Source organism: Leptinotarsa decemlineata, unplaced genomic scaffold, assembly GCF_025532065.1.
Source record: "Leptinotarsa decemlineata unplaced genomic scaffold, Ldec_3_MD MMD2_P_RNA_scaffold_7, whole genome shotgun sequence".
NCBI classification, from domain to species: Eukaryota; Metazoa; Arthropoda; class Insecta; order Coleoptera; family Chrysomelidae; genus Leptinotarsa; species Leptinotarsa decemlineata.
Genome location: NW_027412534.1, coordinates 4316623 through 4333780, shown reverse-complemented (window position 1 = coordinate 4333780; position 17158 = coordinate 4316623). Strand labels below are relative to the sequence as shown.

General features: G+C 32.6%; 1 long non-coding RNA gene across 1 annotated transcript; it reads right to left on the bottom strand.

Annotated features, from left to right (window-relative positions):
• Nucleotides 1-12084: 12084 nt before the first annotated feature.
• LOC141480325 (uncharacterized) lies at nt 12085-12545 on the bottom strand. The gene is made up of 2 exons (XR_012464268.1): nt 12409-12545; nt 12085-12319 (listed from the first exon to the last, which is right to left on the bottom strand). It is a non-coding gene; the product is annotated as an uncharacterized lncRNA (long non-coding RNA).
• Between the last annotated feature and the right edge of the window lie 4613 nt (nt 12546-17158).

Sequence of the window (17158 nt, the reverse complement as noted above, 5' to 3'; positions counted from 1 at the left end):
CCCTCAATAGCGAGGGTAGGGTGATGCGTTACGTCACATCATTCACTGCTTCGAGAGCGATACGAACAAGCAATTGTCGTTGCGCTCTCGGAGAGGACAGACGTTAGCACAGTCCTCACCCGCCTGCGTGTCACCATTGATGGCGAGTCTGGGGCGTTACGTGGGGAAGTGAGAGCAGACCGATGAATACGCATTACTCTGCCACACGTCGTGGAGTGAACATGTCGCTCTCTAGCCGCTGAACGGTTATTGCTGTGACGTCACTCCACTACTAACTTGGTGCCCTCACACCGATGGAGCATTCATTACTTGGAGGGTCTTCGAAGTATGCAGATGTATGTTTGTACATAGACAAACAAGCACATGATGAAACCCTGTACCGTGTATATATATATATATATATATATATATATATATATATATATATATATATGTTGAAATAATTCTTCGGGTTTGTTCCGTGTGTTGTATTGTCATCCTCGGTGGGAATGAATTTCGCAACGTTTCGACAAAGTCTCATTTGTCATCCTCTGGCGATTTTTTCTTAAGTGTTCGGGAGTCATCTGACCCTACTCAGATGACTTCTTACTATGTGGGTATAATGATTCTGTTACATATATACCGTTGGTTATTACCTGAATTTGGTACCTGTATGTTTTGGTACCTGAGTTCTTCTTCTTCTCGATATGACCTCTTCTCCCCGTTAAGGTTTGAAATGTTAGATCGAGGTTTTCACGGACAGGAATATGTTGAAATAATTCTTCGGGTTTGTTCCGTGTGGTGTATTGTCATCCTCGGTGGGAATGAATTTCGCAACGTTTCGACAAAGTCTCATTTGTCATCCTCTGGCGATTTTTTCTTAAGTGTTCGGGAGTCATCTGACCCTACTCAGATGACTTCTTACTATGTGGGTATAATGATTCTGTTACATATATACCGTTGGTTATTACCTGAATTTGGTACCTGTATGTTTTGGTACCTGAGTTCTTCTTCTTCTCGATATGACCTCTTCTCCCCGTTAAGGGGAGAACATAGTAAGAAGTCATCTGAGTAGGGTCAGATGACTCCCGAACACTTAAGAAAAAATCGCCAGAGGATGACAAATGAGACTTTGTCGAAACGTTGCGAAATTCATTCCCACCGAGGATGACAATACACCACACGGAACAAACCCGAAGAATTATTTCAACATATTCCTGTCCGTGAAAACCTTCGATCTAACATATATATATATATATATATATATATATATATATATATATATATATATATATATATATATATATATATATATATATATCTATATATATATATATATATATATATATATATATATATATATATATATATATATATATATATATATATATATATATATATATATATATATATATATATATATGTTAACTCGAAGATTCTCACGGATAAAGTATGATGAGCTGTTTTCTCGGGTTTCGCTCCATGTTCTGTGTATTTTCTCCCCATAAGGATTATTTTCACAACGTTTCGGCAAAGTTTCATTTGCCATCTTCTGGTGATGTGTAATCAGTCTAGTTGAAAAAAACCAGACATCACCAGAAGATGGCAAATGAGACTTTGCCGAAACGTTGTGAAAATAATACTTATGGGGAGAAAATACACAGAACACGGAGCGAAACCCGAGAAAACAGCTCATCATATATATATATATATATATATATATATATATATATATGAAGTTGAGAATCTTAGCGACTGGAGAAATGTACAGTAGAATGGAATAACGGGGTCTCTCAGTCAAAAAATCAAAAACTCTGCTTTACTTTGCCAAGCTTTCGCTTCTAGTGTGAAGCTTCATCAGGGCAGTAAAAATGAGTAAAAAACAATTAATTGAACATATGAATCGACGAAAAAAGTTAAACATTAATGGAGTTTTTTGGTTTGACAAATGTCATACCTTCACATAAATGTCATTTTTTTTTCAATTTGTATAGTCACAAAATAAATGTCAATATGAAACTTCAAAGCCTTTTTCTAAATGTCATATTCCAATAAATCTAACATCTGACAAAAAACTACAGATTAAAAAGTTTTGACATTTATATGCCAGCACGCGAAGCTCGACAAATTCAAAATTAAAGAAATCTAATTTCTTTACATCTGCCCTCCCAGGCGAAGAAAATTTACTCGTGAATTTTCTTTCCAGGACTAGTTTAGTGATTCTTCCATCTCTTCTTCATCTTTTATCTGTACTGGAATTAGTTTAGTAATATGGAATAGGTTTGACTCTGTTTTCCTGTGTCCTGTATCTACCTCATTAATCGTATTCGATTTTTTTCTACTATTTTATATGGTTCAATTCTCAGCTCATCCAGTTTTCTTCTATTTAGTTCATTCCCATTCTCTACATATACCATATCTCCAACCTTAAATTCTCTATCTTTTCTTTTTCTATTATAGCGCATTTTATTATAGTAATGTGATTTCAAAGTGTTATTGAGCGCTCTTTCTTTATCTTTGATCCAGTCACTATGTATACATTCTTGGCATAGCTCATTTGGTAAGAATGTAACATCTGTTCCATATAACAAATAGCATGGTGCATAGCCAGATATAGAGTGATTAGTCTGATTGTATTTTTCTACACATTCGTGTGCTATTTCTCCACCTCCATTTATTCTGCATCTAATCTTGTTTACTAGTGTCTGATTCAATATTCCATTTAAGCCATTTGAAAAGGGTGCGTTCACTGCTGTAAATATCATTGTTATTTGCTTGTCACTGAGAAACTTCTTGAATTCTTTAGTTTATTCCAGGATACTGGTCGGTAAGAAGCGTCTCAATCTCTTCTGTTTCAGTGACTTTATTTATTAGCTTTATAAAATCATGTGCACTCTGGGTCTTTGACGTTATAATAAATGCATATCTAGTGAAGTGATCAACTGAAAGATGAAGGTATTTCTTTGTTGATCTTGAACCACCAAAACCGCCAATTGTGTCTACTGATACTATTTCAAAAGGTCTTGTCGCCGGGCCTAAATATGACATCCATCCGTATTAGTCTTGTTCTCTTGTTTTGTTTTTTTTGCAAATTTCACAGCTTCTACAGACGTTTTTATATTCTTTGTTAAATTCCTTGTTATACAGGGCTTTTCATGATGAGCGTTAATTAGCCGTTTCTGACAAACTATTTAACGGATCAACCTGAAAATTTCACAGTATGCATAAATCAATATGACCTACACGCCTAAAATATTTTAGACGAAGCGGCGTTGTCGCTTCTATAAAGTAGCGGCTTCTTTGATTTTTCAAATTGAACACGTATATAATATCATATTATGATTCATTATCACTTTGTCAACAAATTCATATACTATCTCCCTATACCTATCTATTACCGTTTAGAAGATATAAATTAATTTCGATATTTTTTTTACCAAACATGAACTTTTATAAATGCTGATAATCTTGAACTCTCTTGCACTAAAACGATCAAATTTGAAATGGAGTGATACTATGAGGATCTTCACTCCGAGTCATATTTTCATATGCCTCATACAGGGTCTTCAAAAAATACAGATACTTTGATCTCTTGAAAAAATGAGTGGAATTCAATTTTTTCAAATGGAACACCCTGTATATTTCAACATTTTTGAGCTCTACATCCAATTATTTCGTTGGTGGTTTTGACTGATTGTGATAGCTACCAATTATAATAGAATAATGTCAAGATTAGGTTACAGTAATGAAGATTTCTTGAATTTATTAATAATTTATGGTGAGTGCAATAGATTTGCAAGTAGAACATGCCGAGTATTTCATGAAAGATATCCACAACTTCCGAAGCCGAATAATAATGTGATAAATCGACTACTAAAAAACTGTAGGTTGAATGGAACCTTCCGTCCAAAAATCATTCGTAAGAAGACTAAAGTGGATGATGATGACAATGGTATAATAATTTTGGGATACTTTTATGCATTTCCAAATGCTTCTCTGCACGAGGCTGAAAGGGAGATAGGTATTACCCTACGTGACAATTTGTCGAATTCTTAATAAGCATAAATGGCATCCCTATAAGTTCTACTGTGTCCAACATTTGAAAGAGACTGATTTACCTCGTAGAGTGGAATTCTTTGAATGGTTACTTGTCAAGACTCAAGAGGATGAACATTTTCTTGACAATATCATATGGACAGATGAGGCCAAGGTCACAAAAAATGGAGTTTTCAATAGACACAACAGTCATTATTGGGCGCCAGAAAATCCCCATGTTGTCCGCCAAAGGGGTTTTCAAGAAAGATGGCAATTCAATGTATTTTTTGCCATAAAGAATGAGTCAATTTTTTATATTGAGTTTTATGATGATAATTTGAATGCATCAAAATATGAAGATTTACTGAGGAATGTAATTCAAATGATTTTAAATAATAGACCAGGAAGAGAACGTGTATGGTACCAAATGGATGGTGCTCCACCCCATAATTCTCATTCAGTCAGCGAGGCTTTAACCGGAATCTTCGAAGACAGATGGATTGGTAATAAAGGACCTTTTCGTTGGCCTCCTAGAACACTAGATGGCAATCCATTAGATTATTTCGTGTGGGGTTTCATTAAAAATATGGTTTACTCTACTCCAATAACAACAATGGAAGATATGAAATCGAGAGTTACAACTGCTTTCAATAATTTGACTCCAGACTTGATCAGAAGCGCTACATATGACAATCTTTTGAAGAGATTACATGTTTGTTTAAGTAGAGGTGGAGATGTGATAACAAATGAGCAATGGGTCAATTTTGAAAAGAAATCGTAAATTTATCAAGACGAATTATAAAAAAATAGCGGAAAAACATTGTTCACTTGTACCAAAACCACATGTAAGTACTAGAGTTGAGGAGAAACATTATATAGAAAGTTTTAATGATAGTAATATGGAAGAATTTCAGGATAGGCGAGAAATAGTTGATGATAATGTAGATTTGTCTAGAGAAGGAGATGGAGATGTAGAAAGCGATAATTCAAGTGTAGAATTATTGGAAAACACTCCCCCAGACATTACTACTTTGAGTGAGAATAATGGGTCAACATTAGGTGACCTAAATATCTGAAAATTCTGATAGTGATCATAGAGTGATAGATTTAGAACAAATGTTTGTAAACGCTTCTAAAATAACATCTTCAGGTAGAGTAGTAAAACCTGTTAGAAGACTTGACTTATAGGGGAGATGTGAAGGAATTGCTAATGTGTAATGACACTAATATGTATTTATGATAAGTTGGCAACACTGAAATAAAACAGTATGAAACTTACCTTTGTTTACTTGACACCGGACAAAAATAAAATTAGCAAAGGAGTACAATAGACGATGTTTCTTACTAAAATGCCGCAAACTTGGTTTCCTTCCAAAACATATCAAATATTCCACGACTAACGTAGACGAGCCCCTTCTAAGACAAGATATTAGTTATAGTGATGTAACAAGAAAAATTAGTAACAGGTTAGGACTTAAACTGTTGCATTTAGAAATTAAAAAACATAAAAAAATTTCTCTCTTTAGGATCAAAATTTAGCATTGAACCAAGTATAGGTCAAGACATATCAATAAGTAGTCTCCTTGCAGATATAGAATATATTACTTCCTCTATAGATGATACTATTGATCTCTCTCTCTCTCTCTATATATATAACTATATATATATATATATATATATATATATATATATATATATATATATATATATATATATATATATATATATATATATATATATATATATATACTAATTTGTTGTGAAATATAACACTCGATCTCATGAAATGAAATATGTGGGTCATATTGATATACAACTTTTTGAATGTGTTCTCAAATCGCAAGATACATGACCCTCTTTCAGAAATACAGATTTGAAGTGTCGTATTGCTATTATTTTATATTTATTACAAAATATAACACTCGATCGTATAAAGTGGAATATATAGGTCATACTGAAATACAATTTGTTGAACGTGTCTTCAAATCACAAGAATCACATGATTCCCTTTCAGGAAAACAGAATTTTAGGTGTATTGCTAAAGCTGCGTCCTCATAGAGTCGACTCTGTCGATCGACATTTTAAGTCAACAAGCGACAAAACTGCATCTGTCCTCACCGAGTTGACCCAAATGTTTGTCGATCAGCCGAAATCAACATGTCTGACGAAGATGCTGAATAGTTGCTTGTGCCGCATATATTATTATCGCGAAAAAAAAAAGAAAAATTGCACCCCAAAAAAAAAAAAGAATTTGGGTTCGACCAAGCCTTCAAAGTAGAACTAGATACAACCCCAGTAATTCGATAGAAGATTTAAGAAAAGATGACGTCAACATATTGAACCTTGAATACAGGTGTAACGGAGGTTTTAGAAATTTTTTCCGGGTGTCGGATGGTGAATTTGAATATTTATTACAAAAAATCGAGCCAAAAATTTGTAAGGAAGACACCAATTGTAGACCTGATATTCCCATAACGGAGCATCTTGCTGTAACGTTACCATTTTTATCTACTGATCCGTACCACTCACTAATGTATCTTTCCAAAATTTCAAAACAGCCAATTTCTAAAATTGTTGTGGAGGTGTGCGATGCCCTTATTGATGTATTACAAGACTATATTGAGGTAAGTACTTAGATGTTTATTAAGATTTACGAGATTTATATCAATATAAAATAATTATGGCTACTTCTTAAATAAAATTCTGACAACCATAAATAAGTAAGTACACCAGTAGTAAAAATAAGCTGAAACTGAAATGAAACTAAATATAATGTTAATAGGGCTGCGCATGTCTATCCTTATGACTTCTTGGAGTTTACTGTTGGGTGAGGAAATGGTCTAAAGCTTCATCTTAATCCGTAGTATAAGCAGTTGATTGTGCCGGAGTGAGGAAATTTCTGGAAGAAGAGCATGAGAAATGTAATCCCGGAGACTGTTGCACCGGTAAAATCGTTAATAAGCCATCAGAATTTGCTTGACCTGGAAAATATTGCTGTTGCTGAGATTGAGGATGATAGTGTTGTTGATGAGCATGAGAAAAATACTGCTGCTGTGGTCGTTGTGCTACGGGATAATTGTAATTTCCCAATTTTGCTTCAAACAGAAGTGTGCTTATTTTATGTTGCACCATAGTGGACAAATCTTTTAATGTCACAGCCACTTCTTCACCAAATATGGTCTTTTTGCCGCTAATGTTTGTGTCATTGCGTCGTAGGCTTTATTGACCAATGAGTCATCGCATCTCATTTTCCTTGATGGTAGATGTCCACGAGTTGACGACTTGAACTGTTTTTTGCACTCACATTTTCCTTTGTTCCTTCAACATTACTGGCATTCACTTGACCTCTCGTAGACTCTTGAGAGTTGCCTTCTTCATTATTTAAAATGACATCTTGAGTATTCACCTGCTCATCAGGAGTATTACCCATATCGTTGGCATCTTCCACTGCCGCCACCACCGATGAAATCTGTGATATAAAGATTTTTTGTTTTACTTCTTTTGGTACTGTTGCTAGCTTGACATTTACAAAAATAAAATAAAAAAACTTTCTGTATTTCGGATGCCTAAAAACGAAGCAGAATGGAAAGTCGTTGCCGAAGACTATTACAGTCGTTGGAACTTTCCAAACTGCGTCGGAACTATGGATGGAAAACACATATCGTTGCAGGCTCCGATAAACAGCGGCAGTGAATTTTTCAATTACGAAGGATTTTTAGTATTGTTTTATTCGCCGTAGTCGACGCGAATTACAATTTTATTTATGCTAATGTGGGATGCCAAGGCCGCATTTCAGATGGTGGCGTTTTTCGTAGTACTATATTTAATAAACTTCTACAGGACAATACAATGCATTTACCTGAAGAATATCAACTTATTACAAATATTGAACTAATAAGCCCATATGTTTTTGTTGCAGACGACGCATTTCTTTTGTCAACAAACATAATGAAACCATATGCAGGAAATCACATTAAAGGTTCTAGTATTAGCAAGAGTATTTAACTATCGCCTCGGCAGGGCTCGAAGAATATCAGAAAATGTCATTGGCATAATATCTAACGTATTTCGAATATTCCGCAAACCATTGCTATTGGAACCCCAAACCGCCTGCAAGGTAACGTTAGTAGGGTGTTACTTGCACAATTTTTTAAAAAAAGTGCATCTAAGAACATTTATAATCCCCCTGGAACATTTGATTCTGAGTGCTCTGATTCAAGATACGTTATTCCAGGAGCTTGGAGAAATGATAATGGAACTCCTCCTGGCTTGGCAGAAAAAGTGCAGTGCAGTGCAGTACCCAGAAAAAGTGCAGTGCATGCCCAACAAGTGAGAAATACATTAGGAGACTATTTTATGACACCTGAAGGAGAAGTTCCTTGGCAATACGAAATATGTTGAAATTTATAGTTTGACAACATTAAATTAGAAATAACTCTTAGGAGGTGTAGTTTTGTTTTTTGCGATTTCATGAGTGTTTTCAGTTGTCATGCAATTGTTCAACGTTTATTAATGAAAACCTTTTACAAACTCAAGTTGTAGAAAAAGTGTTCGCAATAAAGCGGTAAAAAATATCAAAGTTTTTCGTAACCCTTATTAACACTCCACGTGAAACTAAATATTGTATATACCGCCAAAAGTCTTTTATTTTCCGTGTATTTTTAACAATAATCAAATAAAATTTTAAAAATATGACGAATTTCATTCTTTGTTTTACTTCCAAATTATGTGCTTTACAACCTTTTGTTATTTATATGCATGTATGATACGATAAATAAAAAAATTGAGTTCTTATAGTCTATACGCACCTCTGAATCCAACATCTCCCTGGACTTATTTTTGTCTAGTAAGAATTTCATGGCTTCAAAAGCAAACCATTTACTTTTATACACTTCCTCCGTACCAGAGCCAGATTTCTTGGTGTCCTTTATTTTTTTTTACTTCTCTCTTGAAGATTTCTGATTTTTTATTTCTACCGCTTGTTTCTTGACGTCAAATTCTACAGCAATTTCCATTAGGGCATCATGTCTCGGATTTCTGTCCTTACAGTTTTTGGTTTTAGAATCCTATAGATTTGTTTTTAGTTGGTATGTAAATGGTATATATACCAATGTTTCCTGTACCCTCTGAGAATACCCCGAAGTTGTATGTTTTCAGTTTCTTATCCCAATCGTTTACTATTGAGATGCGTTAATAGGAACGGTATCTGTGCTCTAGGCAAACCTGATATCCAAGCTTCAAGCTGATTTTTGAACATGTTAATGCCAACAATAGTTTTGATATGTGCTGGAATAAGATTATACAGTGGAGAAGCTGTGTAAGTTTAACACTTTTGTACATAGGTTGAATTCATTTTGTGGCGAGTTGCATAATGGTATTTTTCAATGCGTGATTTCAAGATGGTTTGGAATATTTTCGAAAAGTTTGTAATTACGGATATTGGGCGGTAGTTATCTACTTTGAGTTTATTTCCAGACTTGAATATTGGTGAAATAACAACACACTTGAATAGAGCCGGACATATTCCACTACTGAATGACCAGTTTATTATAATATGTCAATTTTATTGCTACTTCTTTTACTATTAGTTCTTCATCAGTTTTTCTAGTAAAAAGGAATTCATATTTTGGTTTATTTTTTTATAATTTGGTCTTTTTTGTATTTCATTCGCTAAGATTTTACCAATTTCGCTATAGTGTTAAACAAATTTATTAAGAATTTTTCTCTGGACAGTAATCAAAGAACCATCATCAGATTGAATGTCTTTGATTGTGTTGTCGTTACTTCCTTTACATGTCACTTCATCAATAGTTTTCAACGGTTTAGAGGATTCTCCTTTATTATTTCCAATTTTGTTTCGATAAAAAATTATTTTGGCTTCCTCTATTATTCTTTTCGTACTGTTTATATTTTATCTTATTTATTTCTGTTGGGTTGCCTTTCATTGTTATATTAAGATTGGTTTTCTCTTCAATTGATTTCAATATACCATCAATAATCCACGCATTCCTTTTCATGTTCTTCCTACTAATGTTAATTGTGTTTGTACTGTTTTCCACGATTTTGTTGGTTTTTTTGAATCAATATTTGAGTGGCAAGTTCGATATTATCCTGTCGAGTATAAATCCAGCCAAATTTTTTCGCATATGTTTTGTTTTAGGTTTTTGTTATTGATACGTTTTTTATATTTCAATAAATCAAATGATTTTTTCTTTGTTTCAGGTGAGATAATTTGTAGTGCAATAGAGAAGTGATCAGTTATATCTGTTTCAAGGACGAATGAATTGTATTTGAGGTATCTTTTACGAAACAATGATCTATACAAGTACCAGAGTTAATCTTTGATACCGAATTTATATAAGATATGAATCCATGAGCACTAAGCGTATTCAGATAGTCATTTGTGATGTCATCATTCTCCATTATATTGATATTTATATCTCCTATCAGAATATGATCGTTAACCCAGCAAGCACGAAAACATCTCATACACGTTTCGAAACATAATATTGAGGACATTAAACCTCCCTTGCGGTGTACTTTTGATATCACATATAACCTCCGAATTTTCGCAACAAGAACATTCAATAGTATGTTAGTTAGATGTTGAGAAATGTTTATAAATGGATGTTTTCATGATATTATCGTATAAACGTTACATACCCAGAAGAACTTCTGTCCTACATAACTTACAGATATAATTGATATATCATTTCTCGACTTTCAGAAAGCAATCATTTAGATATGTCAACTACATACAGGTTACGTAAAAATGTGATGTCACCCTGCTGTAGATGCTAGAGATAATTTCAATATCATCGTCTAACATAGCTTTCATCTAATTAGTTCGGACTTCCATTGTCTAATATAATATAAATTGATTTGAAATCCTTGAAAAAATCTGTAAAAAATCAAAAAGATTAGCTGAATTACTGATTATTTCAGGGATTTCAAATCAATTTTTATCATATTAGACAATGGAAGTCCTAACTGATGAAATGCACCACGAAACATTGTCAACCACCTTCAAATATAGCATTTATCTTCCCAGAAGCACATAAATGTTCAAGCTATGCTCATATATACAGGGTGTTCCCAAAAAGTACCCATACAGAAATAGCAGAAACTGAACCCTATAACTTGATCAGTGTATTATTTGGGAGGGAACATCATAGTTTATACTAAACACACAATTATTGTAGCTTTACAAAACAAATTTTCGAATTCCCAAGTTTAACTAAATTAAAAAAAAAATAGAATTGGAGCACTTTTTTGCAACACCATTATACACTTGACTCATTTTGAAAATTTGATTTATGAACTAACAAAATTGTCAAAGCAAAAAAATGGGCAAAAAAGATTATTACAGTATTTCTTCATTAAATACCAGTTGAAATCAATTCATGACAGAATATTTGAGTAATCCTTAACAATTTCTAAGCATGAAATATTGACAAACAATTTGATGACTTTTGACGTAAAAAACACTTGAATAAAAAATAAAAGACTTCTTTGAATTCGTAAAATTTATTTTTAATGAATGAAATGAAAAAAATGAGTGCTTCTTCCTCGTCCTTCTCTGATTCGCATGCCGCAGCCATTCTGAGAAGACGATTTCCAATTCCTTTCTTGTACATCTGGTACAATAAAAACACGAAGATTGTAAATGATATAACAATATTTTTGCACTTCTGAGACACAAGAGCTATTTTAATCTTCTTTTTTTTCAGGGACTGAAGTGTCACTTTTCTCATTAGGGTTTGGATTTTTTTAATCCCTAGGTACCAAAGTGGAAATAAGATGTTGTGCCCATAACAATATTATCATCCCCAAACAATACAAATTTGTAACTGTTTGACTTTATTGACATAGTTAACATGTAATGGTATTCACAAAAATTTTATCATGAATCAAACAGGATCCTAAATATAAATATGTATCGGAAGTGCATGACATTTTTTTATAAAAAACAAGATGGTCACTCCAAAATGGTTTGATTCTATCGTAGCTTGGAATATATGAGGGTTTTTGGGGTCGGATTTTAATAAAAATAATTTTTAAGTGAATAACTTTTCAGTTTAAAAATGAAGCTTTTTTTTCTTTTGTCAATCTTCCTACAGTGTATTTGTACAGTAACAGACTTACCATATGCTATACTAGCGGATTGTAGGTGACCTACAGCAAAATTATTTTTTCTCCCCAGCTAGAAGCAAAGCTCTGCCACAGTATTAGTAAGTAATGATTTGCAAATCCTACTGATGAAATCTTCATGATCATTCCATCCAATATTTTTCAGAAATTGGACCTTAAAATTAAAAACATGGAATTATAAAGAACATAACCAGTAGTCAAAATTGCTTGAAGAGTATTTTGAACTAATAAAATAAGTCCTACATTTCCTCTGTTTCTCATTTGACAGGTATTCTTCGAGTTCATCAATCTCCGTAAGGGATTCGAAAGGAAATATTTCCATTTCAAATTTTTGAAGAGTCATTGAGGCGTCAAGTTTTTCTTTCATTTTCAGTTTTAAGGTTGCCAGGAAATTACATATGGAGTCAAGTTTTCCATCCATTTTTATCACTTGGTCATCTGTTGAAGTGGGTGATTGGCCTACAAAAAACAAAATATGAATACATTAAATAGTTATGTTACATTGATGCCAGTCACATTTACTGCTACAACAACTACTACTAGTTTTTTAATATATGAATATTTCATTGTATGAGGAATTACTCTTTACGAACTAATAGAATATGTGAACATATAATGATGAATAAACTTGTTCTTGTAACTACAGAAAAATATCAAAGCTTCAAGGATATTTTGGCTTTTAAAATAATTTTTTAATCACTTGATAGCAATTATTGTGAAATGAATAGAAGCTGATGGCACCAATCTGTCCGTATTGATATGACTTTGACAAAGGCTAACACTGATTTATACAATATCAACTTATCACAAAAAAATGCTGATTGACTGCAATCAAGTTCATTTTTTATGTAACTGTTTTTCTAACAAAACAAATACTCAAACTAAGGTCATCTAGCAGTACAAGATTAACATGCTTCTATGCAAAGGTTCTCAATCAAAAAATTTTTTCCATCAGATGAATTGTTGCCGACATGTTGTTTTTGACTTATTTAAACCTGAAGTGTACAATATATAAATGTATATAATGATCTAACAGACATTTCTTAAATGTTCAGGAGCACCAAAAATATGTTGAAAAATATACATATTTGAGATTTACTAACTGATGATGTTGATGCCTTGTATTAGTTTCTAAATTGATTTTAATTTCGAATACTGATACGTTGTTATGGAACAAATAAGTTTTTTTTACGTCGTTCTGCCACGCAAGAATACCTATTTTATATTCGCACTAATATTTTGAATCTGTTACTCACAGAGTAACTTAGGTCAAACATGGACACTTCTTGAACATATGAATATATTAATAACAATTATGTGTTAGTTACTAAGTATTTCTATTCATGTTTCTTTTCTCTCAGTGGCAAAAATTATTTGATAGAAATATAGAAATAAAATCTACCAATGCTGCAGTAGACTGGACATTACAGCATGAGGGTGGTAAAATGATATTCAATATCCAAGTATATATCCCATTTTATACCACAAACCTGATACAGAAGAACCCGTACAATCTGTACTCTAATAATGAAAATTTTGTTAATATACACATAACAAGATCATTTAAAAAATAAAAAAAATCGTAAAACAGACTTATGAAAATTTACTTTGAAGTGTATATTATTGGAGACTGTTGGCTGCGAATCCATACTAGAATTTTCATCTAAAACAGGATAATTAAAAAAAATCAGATTACAAAAATTAAAGGAAAATGCTCTAGATACTATGGAAGCAATTGACTTCCTATTATCAAGTATGAAGTACAGGACATAATTTGTATTATCATGAATACAGGTAGTACCCAGGACTTTCACTATCTAAGTTTATGAACATCATTGTCTGCTACTTTCAAACCATAATTCTTGGTAACTCAACATAGCCTCTTTTAAAATAGATTCTTCTTAAGCATCTAATGAAATTGCACATATAGTCTTCTCACTGAGTGTAACAGGATATTAGATACAGAATAAATGATTAGGGCATGGAAACTCAGGAGGGTAATATATGGCTAGGTATTCAATAATTGCTATAAATTGTCTATAAATGGTAACATCGACAAAAGCTGTACAATTAAAAGTTGTATCCCAATTAACCCTTCAAGTATTAATATTCAAATTGTTCTCAACAAACCTTGTTTGGAAAGTGATGACTCACTTCCACTGTCTTCATTAATTGGATCAGTTTCCTTAAAAATCACCTCTTGGTTCATTAATGTCATAAAATCGACATGATAATCCTTTTCAGATGAGTTATTAGTGTCCTGAAATAAAAAAAATGTATGTTTAGCTTGAAAAAATTACATTCTTTTCAACTTTACAATTTATAGAAGATTGTGTGGTATATGTAATACGTAGCCTATTATTGAATTCGTGTATATTAGTGTATAATTGAAAGAGATTTGAGTTTTATATACCTCAAGTTAGGCTTGTCTTAATTTCTTTTTGTTAACAAATCAGAAATAAAATTTGGGATATACCATAGAATTTTAAATACTTATGTTTCGATAATCAATTAGATCTCACTATATACTGTTTTTTTATTCTGAATACATTTATCATTTTCAAAATCCTAGAGAAAATTATTTGAAAATTAACTTTCAATTCATAAAGTGACAAGAATATGTTCAAATTGTAGTTCTCAATATTTCTGTTATGTTGAAATGTATTATAAAATTCATTATACCAATCGAACATTTTTACATTACTCAAAAGTAAATATGAATTTTTTTTTACACAGTACATCCAAATATTAGAATATTTGCAGCTCTTATTTTTTTAGAACTGGCTGTTACCAAAGAGGATTTGAACAATCCTTGAATTTATCTATCGCTCAACAAACTGTTACTAAATGTATCAAGGAAGTAACTTCATTAATCATTGAGCATCTTTCAGAAAGACTTATTAAATTTCCTGAAAACAATGAGTTGAAAAATCAAATAAAAGAAACATTTAAGGAACACACAGGATTTCCAGGAGCAATAGATTGCACTCATGTAGCTATTATAAGACCACGAGAAGAGGAACACAATTACTTGAATCGGAAAGGGTATCATTCATAAAATGTACAAATTGTAAGTATTTTTCAAGAAATTGTAAATTTTCTCTACAATTCTAGCTGTTTCAGATTTGTGATTATAATTTGCGAATACTCAATATTAACGCGAGATATTCAGGTTCTTGCCATGATTCATTCATTTGGAGAAACTCCATAATTCAAGATGAACTTAGGCAATGTTATGCTGCAGGTGATCATCATAGTTGGTTGTTAGGAGATTCTGGTTATCCTCAGCAACCTTGGCTCATGACCCCAATTTTGAATCCACCCTTCAATAGTCCTGAAGAGAGATATAATGCAAGACATGCTTCAGCAAAGAATTGCATTGAACGATGCAATGGAGTTTTGAAAGGGCGATTCAAGTGTTTGATGTCCGAAAGAAAATTACGTTACCATCCAGATTTTGTTGGCAACATCGCAGTAGCTTGTACAATTTTACATAATTTGTGTATTGCTGGAAATATAGAAATTCCAGACCTTATTAATGGCATTCCAAATCAACCACTTCCTCTAGATGATAATTTGAATCCTGACAATAAAAGAAATTTGATAATTGAACAATATTTCATATGATATTTCTTTCAAATAAACATTTTAAGTTGGCATTGATTTTATTTCAGTTGAAATTGACATAGGTTTTAAAAACACACACATCAGAAAATAATTTATTTGGTTTCAAACAGAGAATATAAAACAAAATATATAAAAAGAAAAACAAAACTGGTACTATCAATTTAAATATCAGAAATAAAAACTTATTCTCAGTACTTGAAAATAAAAATGACTACATCATTTTGATTCTACCATTTATTCAGTGAGTTAGCAATGTTGCCCAAAGATTCAGATACGGCAACAATTGACTTTTCAATGTTCCGAAGTACATCTAATATTTCTTCGTGCATTTTTTCAACTTTTGTTTTTTTATGTATGAATAGCTATTTGCTATATTTGGGTGATATTTGGGTGAAATAACTTCTTCAGAGTGAGGCAACTCAGTTTCTAAGTAATAACTTTTAGCAGCTTCTGAATAGTTATGTTCATCTAGCATAAACTCCTCAACGATTACTTCACTAGTTTCATCTGCTTCAGGCAGTAAAAAAGGATCCTTCCAGAGTAGGTTTTTCTAATGGTTCAAAAAATTTCCTTTCGATTCCTTAAAAAATTATTACCTATATTTCAGAGTTATATATTGGTAGTATCATACCTTTCTCTTCCACAGATCAGTCCCTAAATGTTCCAGTTCTTCCCATGAGAGACAGTAATCTCTCTGCGGTACCACACATGAAGGCCCTCCATCAGTTTGGGTTAAATTTTTGGAATTTTTACTGCTTTTTAGGTTTGTTTTGGATTTCCAGTCTGCCAGCGTTTTTCTCCATTCTTCCACAGACCGTTTGCCTTTCCTAAACTATTTAATTTTAGTGCCAGCCTTTCCCAAAGTAATTTATTTTTTGTTTTCCTTGCAAATGGGAACTGAACTTGTTGGTGACTACTTCGGAGTGAGTGACTACTTCATTCATTATTTATCTCTCTCTGTCACACATACGAGCATAGAATTCGCATGCTTTAGAATTTCGTTTGGAAGCGATTCTATCAGCGTTGACGGGGAAGGGGGACTACTTCAGAAATTGACATCATAGTACCGAGATTTCGACTTTGACGTCACATTTCGATTCTGAAATACATTTCTACTTATCAGAGTCCCGCCACATTTTTCAGCAAACAGTAAGGTATCGACGCCAAATAAGGCCACCTTAGTATTCTTTTCATTAAAAAAATTATTTTGTGAAATAATGCGTGAAAACTTGGTTTGTATCAACTGTAATGTATAACGTAATAACTGTTAATTATTAAAATGATAAAAAACATTTTTGAGAGGAAAAATATACAAAAAATAAAATCTTGCATATTGGCCTCATTTGGCAACTGAGTTCATAAGGCC